The 15,963-nt window shown below is 27.0% G+C and overlaps 1 long non-coding RNA gene across 1 annotated transcript; it reads right to left on the bottom strand.

The window, feature by feature from the left end:
- Positions 1 to 11,074: 11,074 nt before the first annotated feature.
- LOC136077013 (uncharacterized) lies at positions 11,075 to 14,701 on the bottom strand. The gene is made up of 5 exons (XR_010636769.1): positions 13,594 to 14,701; positions 12,640 to 13,508; positions 11,845 to 11,989; positions 11,496 to 11,549; positions 11,075 to 11,410 (listed from the first exon to the last, which is right to left on the bottom strand). It is a non-coding gene; the product is annotated as an uncharacterized LOC136077013 (long non-coding RNA).
- Between the last annotated feature and the right edge of the window lie 1,262 nt (positions 14,702 to 15,963).

Raw genomic sequence — 15,963 nt, 5'->3', positions numbered from 1 at the left:
TTTGTCTCACTTTGCTCTAGATTTTGGAAAAAAGTTAAGCAGGGTATTACCGCAAATCTTTAAGAGATCAATAAACGTAATGTGCTAGTGACTTGCAAAATTTCTAGTTGTAAAACGTGATTTATTTCAAATTATGAACATTCTCTAAGAAAATGTTCTTACTTTGCCCCAGGTTACCCTAAAGTCACACGATGCTCATATGATCTATTTCTAATTCATTTCTGCAAGCAATATGAAACAGCGTTTTCTGAAAAAAACGATTGTAAACACAAAAACAGTTTTAATGGATGTCTAATGGGGTATTAAAATCCTCAGAAAGAAAACAAAAGTTATATGATAAATACTTTAAAAAATTTTAAAAACGAATTGACATAAAAACTATACAAATATATATATTTTTTAAAAACAGAAAAGAACTCAAAAAAGCTTGAATATGCAAATCTGTTAGATAAAACCAAAGATTATTTTATAATCTTAAAGGTTTTAATAAATTTAACGTTAATGTTGCAGAAAAGAAAGATTTAAGATGTAACTAAGGCGAACTTTTTTTTATAAAAAAAAGAAACTTAATCTGATTGCGTAAACTAAATCAATTAAAAAAAGTGAAGCGCATACATTTATTTATTTTACATACATTTATTGTTCAAACTTGATCAAAAGTTAACTAAATCAAAAACTGAAACTAAATTAAAAAATTATCTGTATGGTTTTTTCCATTATAAAGATATCTATTTTGATGTGAAACAGACCGCCTTTGTTTCATATCTTTAATCTTTATTTTGAAAAAAGAACTTGTCCCGGAAAAACTAAAAATTGTACGATTCGCACCATAAATGACTAAAATATCTTTAATTTAAATCTATCTTGCCTTGTTTTTCAAAATTGTTTGAAAGAATAATGTATAACAGGCTCTTTAATCATTTATTAGAAAAACAATATGTTGTATTAAAAAACTTTTTTTTATAAAAAAAAAAAAATTCAAATGAACATGAAGTGGTTAAAATAATCAACTAAATAACAAACACATTAAGTCCTAACTACTTCATATTAAGAGTTCCATGAATCTACCCAAAACTTTTGATACTATATACTGGTAAAAAAACTTGAATACTACGGTGTAAAAATAATAACTTACTTTGGTTCAAAAGTTTTTGACCAATAGAAAGCAATTTTACAAACAAACATTTTCGTATTTCGTTAGTTATAGGGTTCTATTTTAGGACCGTTATTATTGCTACTGTACTTAAATGATTTAAACTTAGCAACAGACATTTAACTGTATTCTTTTGCAAATGACTCAAATCTTTTTTATTCTCACAGAAATATTCTCTGAGAAAATAAAAAAGATTCGAGTCTTTTTTGAAACAGCAAACAAACAGTTGGGTAAAGTTAATGATTGATTTATGAGTAACAAATTTTCTTTAAATCGCGACGTTAAAATTATCTTAATCTCCACATTTTTGAGTTTCGAGATAAAACGATTTGAAAAATAAAAAATCATATAAAAACATTTTTATAATTAAATTTTCTTCACAACTTTTTACTTACTTTTTTCAATACAATAGAAAATCATTACTCTGATGTACATAGCATTACTCTGATGTACATAGCATTACTCTGATGTACATAGCATTACTCTGATGTACATAGCATTACTCTGATGTACATAGCATTACTCTGATGTACATAGCATTACTCTGATGTACATAGCATTACTCTGATGTACATAGCATTACTCTGATGTACATAGCATTACTCTGATGTACATAGCATTACTCTGATGTACATAGCATTACTCTGATGTACATAGCATTACTCTGATGTACATAGCATTACTCTGATGTACATAGCATTACTCTGATGTACACAGCATTACTCTGATGTACATAGCATTATCAATAAATTTATTTTTGTAAAAGTGGAGATAGAACAAGTTAATTCTAACGTTGCGAATTGTAGATAAAACCAAATTTATTTTATTTCATAAAGTATATAAATCAGAAAATATTCCTATTTAATTGCCGTATTTAATAATCAATAACGCTAACATTAAAAGAGAAACTTCAGTAAATTTTTTAGGTGTAATCTTAGATGATTATTTACGCTGAAGTGTAGATATAAACAACATGTTGAACTGTACGTATAAACAATACGTTGGAGTGAACATATAAACGTTATTGAGAAAAAAAAACTTTAAGTTATTGCCATGGTATATACGACTAAACCATTTCTAAACAATAAATCTTTAAAAAAAGTTTATTTCTCTTTTATTCATTGTTAAATAACAATGAATAAAAGAGAAATAAACTTTTTTTAAAGATTTATTGTTTAATTTATTGTAAAATTGCATGGTCACGTACTACTATCTAAAAAATTTACAGTAAATTTTATGCTGTAGTTGCATCGCTATGTCAAAATAAAATCAGTCACGGTTGTGACAGCTACAAAAACAGAAACAGAACTTGTTTAAGTAATTTTGTGTTTTTGTAGAAAAATTTTAACAAATTAATAATTTAACCTTTTTAATTATTTTTTATTGGATGTTATATTAATTATAATACAATTTTTTTGTTGTGTTTGTTCATGATTTACATAAAATGGTAGCTAACAAAAAGTTGTGGTCGTCACAACGTGGTCGTGACAAAATACTCTACTATCAGATAACATTACATTTTAGGTATTTTTAAGGTATATTTTAGCATTGCCAAAGTTTTTAAAAATATATAAACAATTTAAACAATGTTTAAAGTTAGAAAAACAAAAGAAACATCAACAAGTTTTTAATTAAAAAAAGTAACAAATCACTTTATTAAATTGCAATATTAAAGGCATATTTAAATAAACTAAACAAATCAGTATACTAAATAACGATTTTTTGTTTGCTGTGTTGTTCGCCTGATAATGGTGATATTTTCTTCATCCTAAAAATTTTCATTCTTAACTTTCCAGTAATGGGAAAGTTGTAAATCTTCAACCTTTTCTGCTAGCAGTATCGCTTAGCTGACTATAATGTTAATCGATTTCATCTTCAGTCAAATATATTATATTTACCGTCGAGTCTTTGCAATTAACTTCATAAAATTGCCACGCATTTTGAATAATAACTTGTATTGCTTTAACTTTTTGCCATGCTTTTCTTTTTAAAATTTCTCCAACCCCATCAATGGCTCCTTATCCGTAGGCTGTAGCAAAAAAATTCCACTTGAAAGTTGGAATATCAAATGTCACTTGACAATACTTCAGGAATTTTACCATGAAGCGGTTTCTAAATTGAGAAGAGGACCATCACTCCACAACGTTACTTTGTGTACAATTGAATTGGTTGTGTTAGCCTTTAAAAAATATATTATAAATGTTATGCATCCTTCAAAGATAAAAATAAAAGATATAAAAATTGATCTGTTTAAGAAAAATACCTTTAAAGTTAATTCAAGGAAAACACTGACGCATGAGTAGGAACCCCTAAAAAATTTTTATTCGCAAAAATTTTGGATTCAGCATAATTATTTTTGAAAATATTCCAATTTTCGCTCATATTACCCTTATCACCTATATCAATTGTTTAAATTACTCTTTATAACACGTGTTTTAATTAAGATTTTTCTAATTAAATCTTCTTCCTTGACGCATTTGAACATCTATACAATGCATTAAATGCATTGTATAGATGTTAAACATCGAAACGATGCCTTGAAACATTGAAACATACGTTACGTCGCGGTTGTGACAAAAGAGAAATTGCATTTTACTTTTTTCCAGACAAGGATATTATAAATTTTTTTTACATACATATTCATTTCAACTAAAATGAATGTAAAAATATTTTCTAATTAAAAAAAATTAAATTTCGGTTGTATAAAAAAAACTAAATTTGTTATAATAGTCGGTAATAGACGGTGAAAAACGTCTTTTTTCTTTTTAGTAACATACCAACTAACAATTGAGATGATAATAATATCACTAATTAACAAACTTTTATAATCACTAATGGTTATTATGAGAATTAAAAAAAAAAAAAAAATTGTTTAATACGTGTTAAGAAATCCGTGTTAAGAAATCCGTGTTTTTTATATCATAAAATATTAAAAATGGCTACTAAATTTTAAATATCTCCTACACATGCATAAAAACAAATGACGAAATGAAGATATTTTTTTTAGACTGTTAATTTAATTTTAAAAAATCTACTCCTAATATTCAGTTTGAATATTTTTGAACTATGCCAATTTTATATGGAATGACCCATAAACAAGAACTTTGGCGGGGCAAGAAGACATTACTTTGTTTTATTACCGAACCCCATTGGCACGTTTTTACAAAATCCGAAACATAAGTGTATACTTTACATAAGTGTATACTTTATTATTTATATCGAAAAATATAAAAGTAAAATAAATAACAAATAGTTTAAGAAAAACTTAAAGAACAATATTCATGTTAAGAGTAGTATTCAAATAAAGAAGAAAAAAATAAAAATTAAAAGAGCACTTATTTATAAGAACTGTAATAAATACGTATACTTTACAACCTATTTGTTCAAAAGTATAAGAGTAAAATATATAACAGCTCGCGATTGGTTAAAAAAAAAAGAAATTAAGAATAATATTCATGTAAAAGGTAATATTCAAGTAAAGAAGGTTAAAGTAAAAATGAAATAGTACTTTATTTACAACAACCGTAATAAATATGTATACTTAAAGGTCGAAAACACAAAGGGGCCAGGAGGCAATGCATCCCCCCCCCCCCAATATATTTATATTTATACTAGTAGGAATTTCTTGATTTTTTTTTTAAGTTGATGATTGTGTCCCTCCACTTCGAAATCCGTGTCGAAGGCCCTGTGCTTTAAAACCATATTTGCATACAAAAGTAAAATAAATAACAATTCATCAATAACTAGGGGTCGTCCATAAATTACAATTTTTTTTTTGGGGGGGGGGGTTAGTGGTTTTGTGACGACTCATATGGAACTTGTTACTAAACAGTTACAATGTTATGACAAGAGGGGGGAAGGGGTCTACAATAGTCAAAAATTGCGTGACGTAATTTGTGGACGACCCTTTAAAGAAAAATTTCAAGATTAACATTGAGGTTAGATTTTAACAATGAAGATTAGAGGTTAAACCATAACTAAATTAATGAAAAAAATGTTGATATATTCTGAGACATATATTTTATACATTTTGAATTTTAGTTTAAAAATTTTAGTAATACCTATTTCGATTCATTTTAAAACTGTTCAATACTAATTTTTTTTCTACTTGCAATGTTAGTAAACTTTTTTACACAAATAATCTCTAAAATCTAAATTTAGGCGTTTAAAAGGTGTTAACATTTTAGATTCTAAAAAGACGTGTTTGTGCTGGCTGGCAAAGTCAACGATTATATTGAATTGAATATGTAATTAATTTTGAACAATATATAGGGACAAAGTAGTTATTATCTGAAAATTTTGTCGGTTACTTATGAACTACTTAGTTAAAATAACATTGAAATGTTTTTAGAGATAGTCCCACCTTTGTTTTATTTCACAAACATTAAAGCTTGGCGTAAGCAATTTTTCAGACACTCAATGCAGCAAGTATACACAGAAGAGGCTCTTAGTGATAGTTCTATCAGCTCTAAATAATATTCTGCACGTGTGATTTTGTTTATAGTACAATTTTTTTAATTTTGCATGGTTTGGACTTGCCCAAATGTACACATAACTAAAAAAAAAAAAAGGTTTATTAAGTTTCTTGCTTTTAATTTCACCTTTTGCAGTAGAAATGTCACGACCGCGACTATATGGAGTGACCCTTATATACTTTTAAATTGCAAACATTATTAAAAGACAAACTAAACGAAAAAGGAAATGTTTTTCTTGGCAGATAAAAAAAGAGAGAAAACCATAAAAAACATACTACACTGGTTATTTTAAAAAAAAAAAAATTTATTTCAAAACCTAAATCATTTGTTTATTTATTTAGGAGTTCTCATTTTAAAAAAGATTAAATTTCAAAATGTTTTAAACTTAAACCTCAAATTATCGCTTTTCAAAATTGATTTTTCTACTTAATGAGAAAAGATTTAAAGATTTATTCACTTAAAGACTAAAAACTTCACTTGCTTCATGTAATGGTACCATTATGAATTTTTCTTTCAAAACATTGACTAACTTCTTTAACTGAAACCGCAAAAATGACCAAGCTTGAATTGGTAAATTTTAAAAGGGTATAAGTCAAACAATGTAAACTTTTGGGAAACTAAAAAAAACTGAATTACCCCCTTAGTAAATTTCAGTTCATGGTTGAATTTTTTTTTTTTTTTTTTTTGAAGGGATAATGTTTTTCACCTTAAGAGTAAACATATTTTTTTCATATTAATTTTTAAAGAATCTATAATTTAATTAACGCTGTGGTCCTCAGCTCTTTTAACCTATAATAAAATAATTACTGCTTATTTTATTATGATTTTAATTTTGGGCTATAGAAAATAATATCATAAACTGCAATAAATTTTCACAACGTGTATATTTATGAACTCTTTATAAATTTTAACAATAAAATATAAGAAAAAAAAGGCCTATTACAGAAATCTCAGGTATGCTTAATCATTTTCTCCAACATCTTCTGCTTTGCCGTCGTTGTTTTCCTGCTGTAGACCATTGCAGTAGTTCATTATAAAGGTCAATTTGATCATTTGGGATATACTTAATACACTTTCTTAAGTCATTTAGTTTAGTAGATTTAATTGGAACCTTTCTGTTTGGATCAATAAGCTATTCTGACAGGTTCACTCTTTCTTGAGTATTTTTTCTTATCTTTAAAGTTTATTTGATAAATACCATTGGTAAACCTGGCTTTACATTAATCTATGGTGTCACAATTGTATTAAAAATGGTGAAATTTGCTAATTTGATGCAAATTGAGTTTGTAGGTTTTTGGGTTTACTTATTATTTCGACTGGCCAGCAACTTTTAATACGGTAAACCAGATATAAACTCTCTACATCAACCACTAAAAATACGGTAAACCAGATATAAACTCTCTACATCAACCACTAAAAATACGGTAAACCAGATATAAACTCTCTACATCAACCACTAAAAACTTTTTTTGATTACTGCTTTTTAATATAATTTTTTTATTTCTTAAACGCTGTACCCTCTGTCATGCCTTCTTAACTCTCTTTTTATAATTGAGAAGTCACGGTCACAAGGCAAAAAGCTGTGCCCTCCAATTGTGAAAGATTGGTTGACCTTTTTAATTCACTTATGTTCAGTAAGTGCCATAAAAAGTTTGGAAAAGCAATGGCTTTCATTTTGTCCCCCAAAATTATTAGCAAAAAACTAGAGTTCATCATACTTTAGAGGAATGGTAGACAGGTAGTGCAAAAGAAAGTAGAAAATTTCATTTGGAGACTTTCTAGCCTACCCCTCGTGGTAAAGGTAGAGTGTTGTAACATTTCTCTTCACATCGCGAATAGAAAATACATTACCATTATCTGCCATAGGTAAAATGGCTCTTGCACAGGTAAATTAGACAGTGAGATGTTTTACATAAAATCTACTGCTAGGGACAAAATATTTCCATTTTTTTCTTCCTTAACATCTTGTTCTATAGCTCGGTAAATTTCTTTGTCTGTTATCTACTGCCAACTCAGCTACTGCTGTTTGCTTAACGACATCAATAAGGTGAGGTGATTTTATCTTCAGCTTTAACTCTTCGCCTGTGCAACAGGTGTCTACTTGATGAAAAGGTGTCTACTTGATGCCCGAAACGTAAATGAAAGTGCTTATTGTAGTAGTTATAGTATGAATAATTATAGTATGATTGGTAACTGAACTTTCTTCATTTTCTTTTATAAAGAGTTAATACATTATTTTTATGTTCAAATCTTCACTCAAATAATATCTTTAATAACCAAGCCTCTTCCTCACCATGTCCGTAATATTAATCAAGCCACGCAAAAATAAATCTTACTTATCTTTTGTATTGAACTGGCTGTAGAACTTCATAAATACATTATCAAGGTTGTCTTTGCTAATAGATTTAAAACACTTGAAAAAAAAACACAATGTTGTAAATTTACTTTATTGAAAAATTTATAGGTTAGGTCTAGTCTAGTAAACAAAATGGTGAGTAAGTTAATATACAATAAGTAATTATATATTAACTTATTGTATATTAATTTTATTTTTTAGTATTGTAATAAGTAATTGTATATTAACTAATTTACCCTAAAAATGCCATTATACTGTCTAAGGGCTGCAAATATTTACATTCTAAGCAAACAATCGCCAGTCTTGGTCTATAGGCCAATTATAAATAAGAGAGCCTAAACCCAACCAAATTTTATCCAAAATATTACGAATTATCAACATAAGTCTATTGTTAACTTAAGAATTATTTGTGTTTTTTTTTATTACTTGTATTATCTCAGAATCACTTCTTAGCCATCACAATTATTTGTACTATCTCTTACATGCAGAGATCTCCGATAGATTTAGCATCAACTTTTTGTTCCCAGTGGTTTTCATATGCCACACCAGTAAGCCTAAATTTCTCAATCTTGTTCCTTTTATAACCATCTGAGTTTCTATTCCTTTTTTAGAACTTGTATGATCAAACTCACTACTACTATCATCCATTTAAAAAAGCAGTTAATCAACTTAAATCACTATTAAAATGATCAAACGTAATTCTGCATTATTGACCACACTGTTGTTTAATCACAACAAGAAAGTAAGGTTATGTTTGGTAAGCTGTCAGCAGCGTCTGATTTTTTACTAAAATACTATGCCTTTTTGAAAAATAACCTAAACTTTTGGAGGCTGTACACTGTACAGCATCTAAAATGTACAGGTATCTGTACAGTGTACAGGCTAGAAAAAAGTTTTAACAGCCACCTTTTTAACACAAAATGATAGAGCCATCTATTGAATATACAAACTCAATAAAAACTCAAAAAAGTCAATATTGTAAAATATGTGACTTCCACCCTTTTAACATTTACCGATTCAAATAAATGTTGTTCTACTGATTAAAAATGACGCTATTAATGAACACAATTATAACATCAATATAACGACAAAGTTGATCGAACTAACAGCATTATTTCAGGCCAGAATCCCAGAATTTATTTTAAACCTTTTTTTTTAAGACATGTACCACAGACAAATTAAATCAAAAAATCATTGTCGTACAGGTAATAAAGAACTACTGGTAAACCTAGGTAAAAAATACAAAATTCTTAACAAACACAGTTTAATTTTATTTGCAGTTATGTAATCAATTATGTAAGGATTTCTAGAAGTTTAAGAATATTGTCGTGCGAAAAGAGTTGTTATTCAGTTTTGGGCAAAACACTAGCTCGTTTTTTATCAAAAATGTTACCTTTAAGAATAGTCTCATTTTAAATGTTACTTAAAGTTTAGATAATTAAAAAGTATAGGATGCCTAATACAGTAAATATTTCAATTTTAAACTAAATGGAAAAATAGAAAACAAAGAAATAATTTTAAATATAAATATTATGCAGGGTAAAACTTTCAATAGATAAAATTATAAGAAACAAATAAAAACAACATGTTAGATTTTAATGAAATAAGAATCAAATTAATGAAATATGTTAGGTATATATTATAAGTTATAAATATATATTATGTAGCCACGATGCTAAGGTGCAGGTTTTCACTTTCAATTTTAAAGCTAAAAAGTTGCATAAATATAGTTCTCGTTCCGAAAGAACTAACTTTTCATTTTATTAAAAGTGCGGAGATCCGGCTCCGGGCGGAATTCGAAATTTCAAATCCGGTACACCCCTAGTTATATTCAGATTTAACAACAATATTTATTGTTATATTCTTGTTATATCTGGAAAAATCATGTTATACTGTTCAAATATAATATTATTTTAATGATATAATAACTTTGATGTTATATTGTTGTTAGTTCACGCAACTTTGTCGTTATATTTTTTTAAAATATAATAAATATATACATTTTTTTATGATTTTGTATGTTACAAGTTTATATAGTTTTACACAAATAGAGTGGTGGATTGGAGTAGACGTAACTGTCTTTTTTATTTAAGGTCATTGAAATTCAGTTTTAGTATAAAAAAGTAAAACTTTGCATTTTCATTTGTTTAAATAAATCGTCAAGTTATCAGAAGAAATTCAGATGAAACGAATAAAAAAAAAATAAAAAGAAAGAATATACCTAAAATGTTGTGGAGTTTTTAGATCAGGCATTATTTAGCTTTATGGGGATGTTCAAACTATGAAAAAGGCAGTTAATTACGATCAGCAAGCGCGCAACGTGTTGTTTTAAGTATCTTAAAAATCAAAATAAAAAAGAAGAATATTTTTAGATTGAAATTTTAAAATTTATAATCCCTCCTAACAGTAAACCATTAACTACTGTAACTGAGACTACAGACAAAAAAATGACCGTGTTAACTTTAAGTAAGACTGTGTTAACATAAAACCGACCGTGTTGGTCAATAGAAAGCTAGTGACATAGTAAATAATTGAACGGTTTATATAAGTTTATTCATGTCATAATTATTGAAAAGAATTTTGAATCTCTTTCTACATTTGTAAGAGTTGATGTAGATTCTGGTCAAGATTTTTTAAAAGTCATTATAAATGTTTTTAATACGCATGATAAATCTAGCAACTTACCTAACCTTTACTAATCTGTGGTTAAGCCTTGTTTTATTATTGCTATTGTAAAGAGAGAATATAAAAACATGATGGAAATCTCAGGAAATTATTTGGTTATGTATTCTGTTACATTTGATATAAAGTGTGATAAACTGAATGCTTGAGAATGCTAGTTTCTTGTCTTTATATCAGAGTCTTTATATCTTGTCTTTATATCAGAATCTAGTCAGATTAAAAAAAGAAAAGCATAACCCAGTAGGCACAGCGACGTGACAAAAACGTGAATTTCACGTTATTTTGGCACGTGACATTTAGGTGACTTTTTGGTCCCCATGAAATGACCAATTCACGTAATATTTAAGCAATAACTATGCTTTATAAAAACGAAGTGTTTGGATTCGTGTAAAGAAAAAAAACTCATCGTCGAAGAAATATTTAATACGTATTAAGTTACATGGTTTTATTAGTCAGTATATTAGTTCTTGACATAAACATTTTGAATTTGTAATAAAAGCTGCACTTTTGTTAAAATATCCTCCTATATCTTAGTATATCCAATAAGTAATAAGTACAAAGTCATAGATCTGCAACTTACGAAGAGCACGCTTCGATCCACAAAGAGCGCACTTCAAACTTAATCTAACGAACCCGTCGATATATTCTCCCATAAAAGCACGCTTCAAACATAATCTAACGAATCAGTCGATATTTTCTCCTATAAGAGTACGCATCAAACTTTATCTAATGAATCAGATTTAGCTGAAAAGAAACGAATAAAATCTTAAATAATAATATGATTATTTAATAATTATCTTAAATCACAAACTTTTAAAACAAATCTTACATGGTAAGTTGCCAACCATTTTGGCAACAAGGTTTTCTAGTTGTTTTCTTTTATCTAAATCATTAAATAATTTTAAGAAAACAATACTACGTACAATGTAGAAAAATAAAAAAAGTCATTTTCCTTCTAATATTATACTCTTATTGCTAAAAAATAAACAAAGGTTTAATAAAAAAAGACAACAAAAAAGTCGACAGATAAATAAAAAAAAGAAGTACAAAATAATAAATACAAAAAAAATATTGTTTATCTATATATATCTATATCTAATATCTGTCTATAGATAAATATATATCTATATATAAAGTTAATAACTGATGCGCGTGATTAGAAAAAGACCTGTACTCACCTTATGCGATAACATCTGATTAAATAATTTGTTTTCTTTGTTTTTCATCTTCTTATATTTGCACTTGTTTCTGCATTAACTTGTTCATACATTAACTCACTAGATGCAAAGGTGACTGCCCACGAAGTTGCTTTAAATGAGTAATCTACAAAGTTTTGAACATTAAATGTAATTTTAGAAGGCACACAGAAAAATTATAACAATTTTTAAAAATGTAATAGTTACCACATAACCACACAACATTATAGTGGGGATTTTATATCATGATTTTCCTACCCATGGTGAGATTTTCATCTTGAGGCTCCTTTTGCTGTGGAAACATTCACCACGGCTAAGGAGCCTCATCTACCCCTAATTATATATAATAAATTAAGTATAAAACTAAAAGTATGTATAATAAAGTATTGTCAAATTAGGTCACCAATAAATACCGAGTGCTGAAAATTCAACTCAGAATCAAGTTGCATTCTCCAAAAAGATATGAACTAAATTAAATTTTTGCTACAGGGTGCGATCACAAAAAAAGATGAAGAGAGGGAAAAGTGAATTTTCTCAAACTTTAAAAGTTAAAAGGTTATTGTGTCTTACTACAGAATGATATTCCTAGGCAATAACATAACAATACCATTGGATCTTCCTAGTCAATAATATTTTATACAGAACTTATCATTTGTCATGTAGTTTAATAAATTTAATAATAAATAAGGTATAACAACTTATTTATTATTAAATTAATTACATCGACAAATTTGACAGTCTAGAATATTATATAATAGGGTAGAAAAAAAAGTATACCTTGTATTAAAGTTTGATCTTTTGCATGTTGCAATATGAGAATTATCTGCCATAACGTTACACAATTTTGAACTAAGCTTTGTAATATATTTATTAAACCTAAACTGATAAAACTTAGATATAAAATAATATAATATGTTTAGATAAAATATTATATATGTGACATTTTATTTTTGTCAAAAATGCATTGCGATGTTATAAGATATCTTATACCCTGATACTCTTTTTATTATTATAAAACTGCAATGCAAAATAATTATATTATTATAAAAGTATAATAAAAAGTAATTACAATGAATGAATATATAAACTACATATTTCATATAATCATTATATTTTAAAAATTTTGAAAATTGTTTGCGGAAAATATCCCGAAAAAATTTAGAATATTTTCCCCCTAATTTTTCCCTTAATTTTGCATTCAGCCAAGTTGATGACAATAATATATACTTTAACTTGCAAGTATGGAAAACTTTTCGGATATTTGGAAAAAGATAAATTTCAAAAAAATATCCGGTATTCCGGCAATATCCACAAAAAAATAATCCCTGAAACTCAATTATAAAAAAATAGTAAATAAAATAAAGAATATCTTTCCAAGTTTCTAATCATAGGTTTTTATTGAGAATAAAAAAAGATCCAAAATACACAATATTTTGATAACGTAACTTTCATGCTTCAATCAAGTAAAATTGTAACCTAAATAACAACGTAACTTTCATGCTTCAATCAAGTAAAATTGGACGAGGTCACCTAAAATATACATGATTGAAACGTGAAGAAGGAAACCAGGTAAGAGCATGCATCAAACTTTATCTAATGAATAAGTCAATATTTTCTCCAATAATAGCTAGCGACACCAAATTTAGCTAAAAAGAAACAAATAAAAACTTAAATAATAATATGATTATTAAATAATTATCTTAAATCACATACTTTTAACACAAGTCTTACATGGTGAGTCACCAACTGTTTTGGCAACAAGATTTTCTGGTGTTGCTATTTCTTTGATCTAAATCATGAAACAATTTTTAAAAAAAGCAATGCTATATTTGAGAGAAACTTGCTTTACATATTGGAAGGTTGTCAACATTGAAAGATAAGTATAATGCAGTTTTAAATACAATAGCATCATAATTATCATTTTGTGGGGAAAATATTGAACAAATCCGCGTTAATAACCTGTTTTATATTGTACATAATAACAATAGCAATAAAAGTCATATAATATATACAATAATAATTTCATAAATACAATTCAAATATATATCATATAATATTTAAATAATATAAAAAAAATGAAATAAATAAGTATTAACCTTTTTTAACAAGTAAAGCACAAGATCAAGATGTCATATATTACAAAAAGATAAAGTATATAATAATAATATATACATATATCAATAATAAATAACATAATACATTTGTTTATTGATATTATCTTGGATAAATTCTTTAACCTTGTTGATAAAAACCAAATAATAGAAGAAAATCTAATTTTGGTTTTTATCTAATCGACTCTTGAGCAATAATGTATGCAGAATTTCTACATACATAATTATTGCTCAAGAATCAAGAATAAGTTCTGCTAGAACTTATAATTTGTCCATGTAGCTTACTTAATTTGATATTAAATTCGTTATAACATAACTTATTTTGTACTAAATTAAGTAAGCAAAATGGACAAACTCGCCAACCTAAAATATTATATCATAAAGTAGAAAAAAAGCATACCTTGTATTTGAGTTTAACCTTATTTGTGTGGCAAATAGGGACGCTTGGTACTAATTTATTTAACTTAATTTGATGTAATTTGGATATTAGATATTACAACTTAAAATATATTGGACTATTAAGTTCTGTTTTAAATGTTTTAATTGCGTTAAAATATATCATATAGACCAATTTCTTTTTTTAATTATGATTAAACTACAATAAAAATTAATAATATCATCATAACAGTAAAATAATTATAACTAATATAACGAATAAAAAAACTGTACTATAAAAAAATAAATAATATAATAAAAAATATTATTTCATATTTCTTATCACAGGTTTTTATTAAGAATAAAAAAAGTTCAGTTAGACGCGATATTTTGGCACGTACCTTTCACGTAACTTTCACCTAAAATACACGTGATTGAAACGTGAATAAAATGTTGCGTGCCTACTGGGATAGTCTTTTGTCTTCTTTTAACTCTTACATGACTTTAAACCTATTTTTTTTTAAGATGTTTTTTATTGTACTTTGTGCACTAAGAATAAAAGAGTAACAGCAAATCTCCAAACAATTTGAAAACATTATTAAGTCCTAACATTCCTTTATTGAATGTAATAACAGCAGCTTACTTCAAATACTTTTTTTTTTTTCAACGATGAGGAGTTTTCTGCCGAGTACAACCGACAAAACAGACTATCAACACGGTTTGATGTATCTCTATCTGGTTTTAGAAAACTTCGTCTTACTTTTTTACCATAATATTTCATACTGGAAGTTGCAGCTTTTTTATATGTTTTATGCAACTCATTGTTAGCTCTGTTAATATTTCATTAAGTCACGGGATGACATGTTCATAATGTTTGCAAAGCGTATTATAGATTCTCAGATTCTCTGCCACTCTTATTTCACAAAATGCCGTTAGACTGAGCGTGTTATCTCATGAGGTTTATTTCTAAACTTTTTATGATTTATTACAGTAGATATTAAAAACACTTTCATTATTATCACAATGAGTAAATTTCAATAAAAAGACAGAAAATTCTTTATGCTTTACTTTAAACAAAGAAAATCCTTTACATAATATGTGAAAATTTCAGCAAATGTGACTTCAGTAAAAAGTATTTGCCATTATATAACACATATACACCATGATTACACTTCAAATAAGTTGAATGCATTAAAAAGTAAAAATTTTCAGTAATTCATAATTTTCCTGATTATTTTTATTTATAACTTGAATTTTCTATACACAAGAAGAAAATTATAAAACAACGTTTTTATATGAATGCTGCCTCAAAATTTTTTTTACTTTTTCTTTTGTTGTTTTTTATTTTCGATAATTAATATTAAACTTAATAAAAAAAGTCTAAAGTTACAACCACTGAAGACAAACTTGGAAGTTTATTGCAGCGGTTAGAGTTCTGGCCCAGAACTCTAACCGCTGCAATAAACTTCCAAGTTTGAAAAGTTTCCAAGAGGTCCGAAGTTTATTGACGAGAACATCACATGGAAACATCATTTTAACTATGCCTGCTCGAAAGTTTCAATAAGTATAGGAGTTTAGTATAAGGCGCGTGCTCATTTAGATAAAAATAATTTAA

The sequence above is a fragment of the Hydra vulgaris genome, chromosome 02 (assembly GCF_038396675.1).
Source record: "Hydra vulgaris chromosome 02, alternate assembly HydraT2T_AEP".
Taxonomy (NCBI): domain Eukaryota; kingdom Metazoa; phylum Cnidaria; class Hydrozoa; order Anthoathecata; family Hydridae; genus Hydra; species Hydra vulgaris.
The sequence above is the reverse complement of the archived record's forward strand: the minus strand, read 5'-3'. Positions and strand labels throughout refer to the sequence as shown.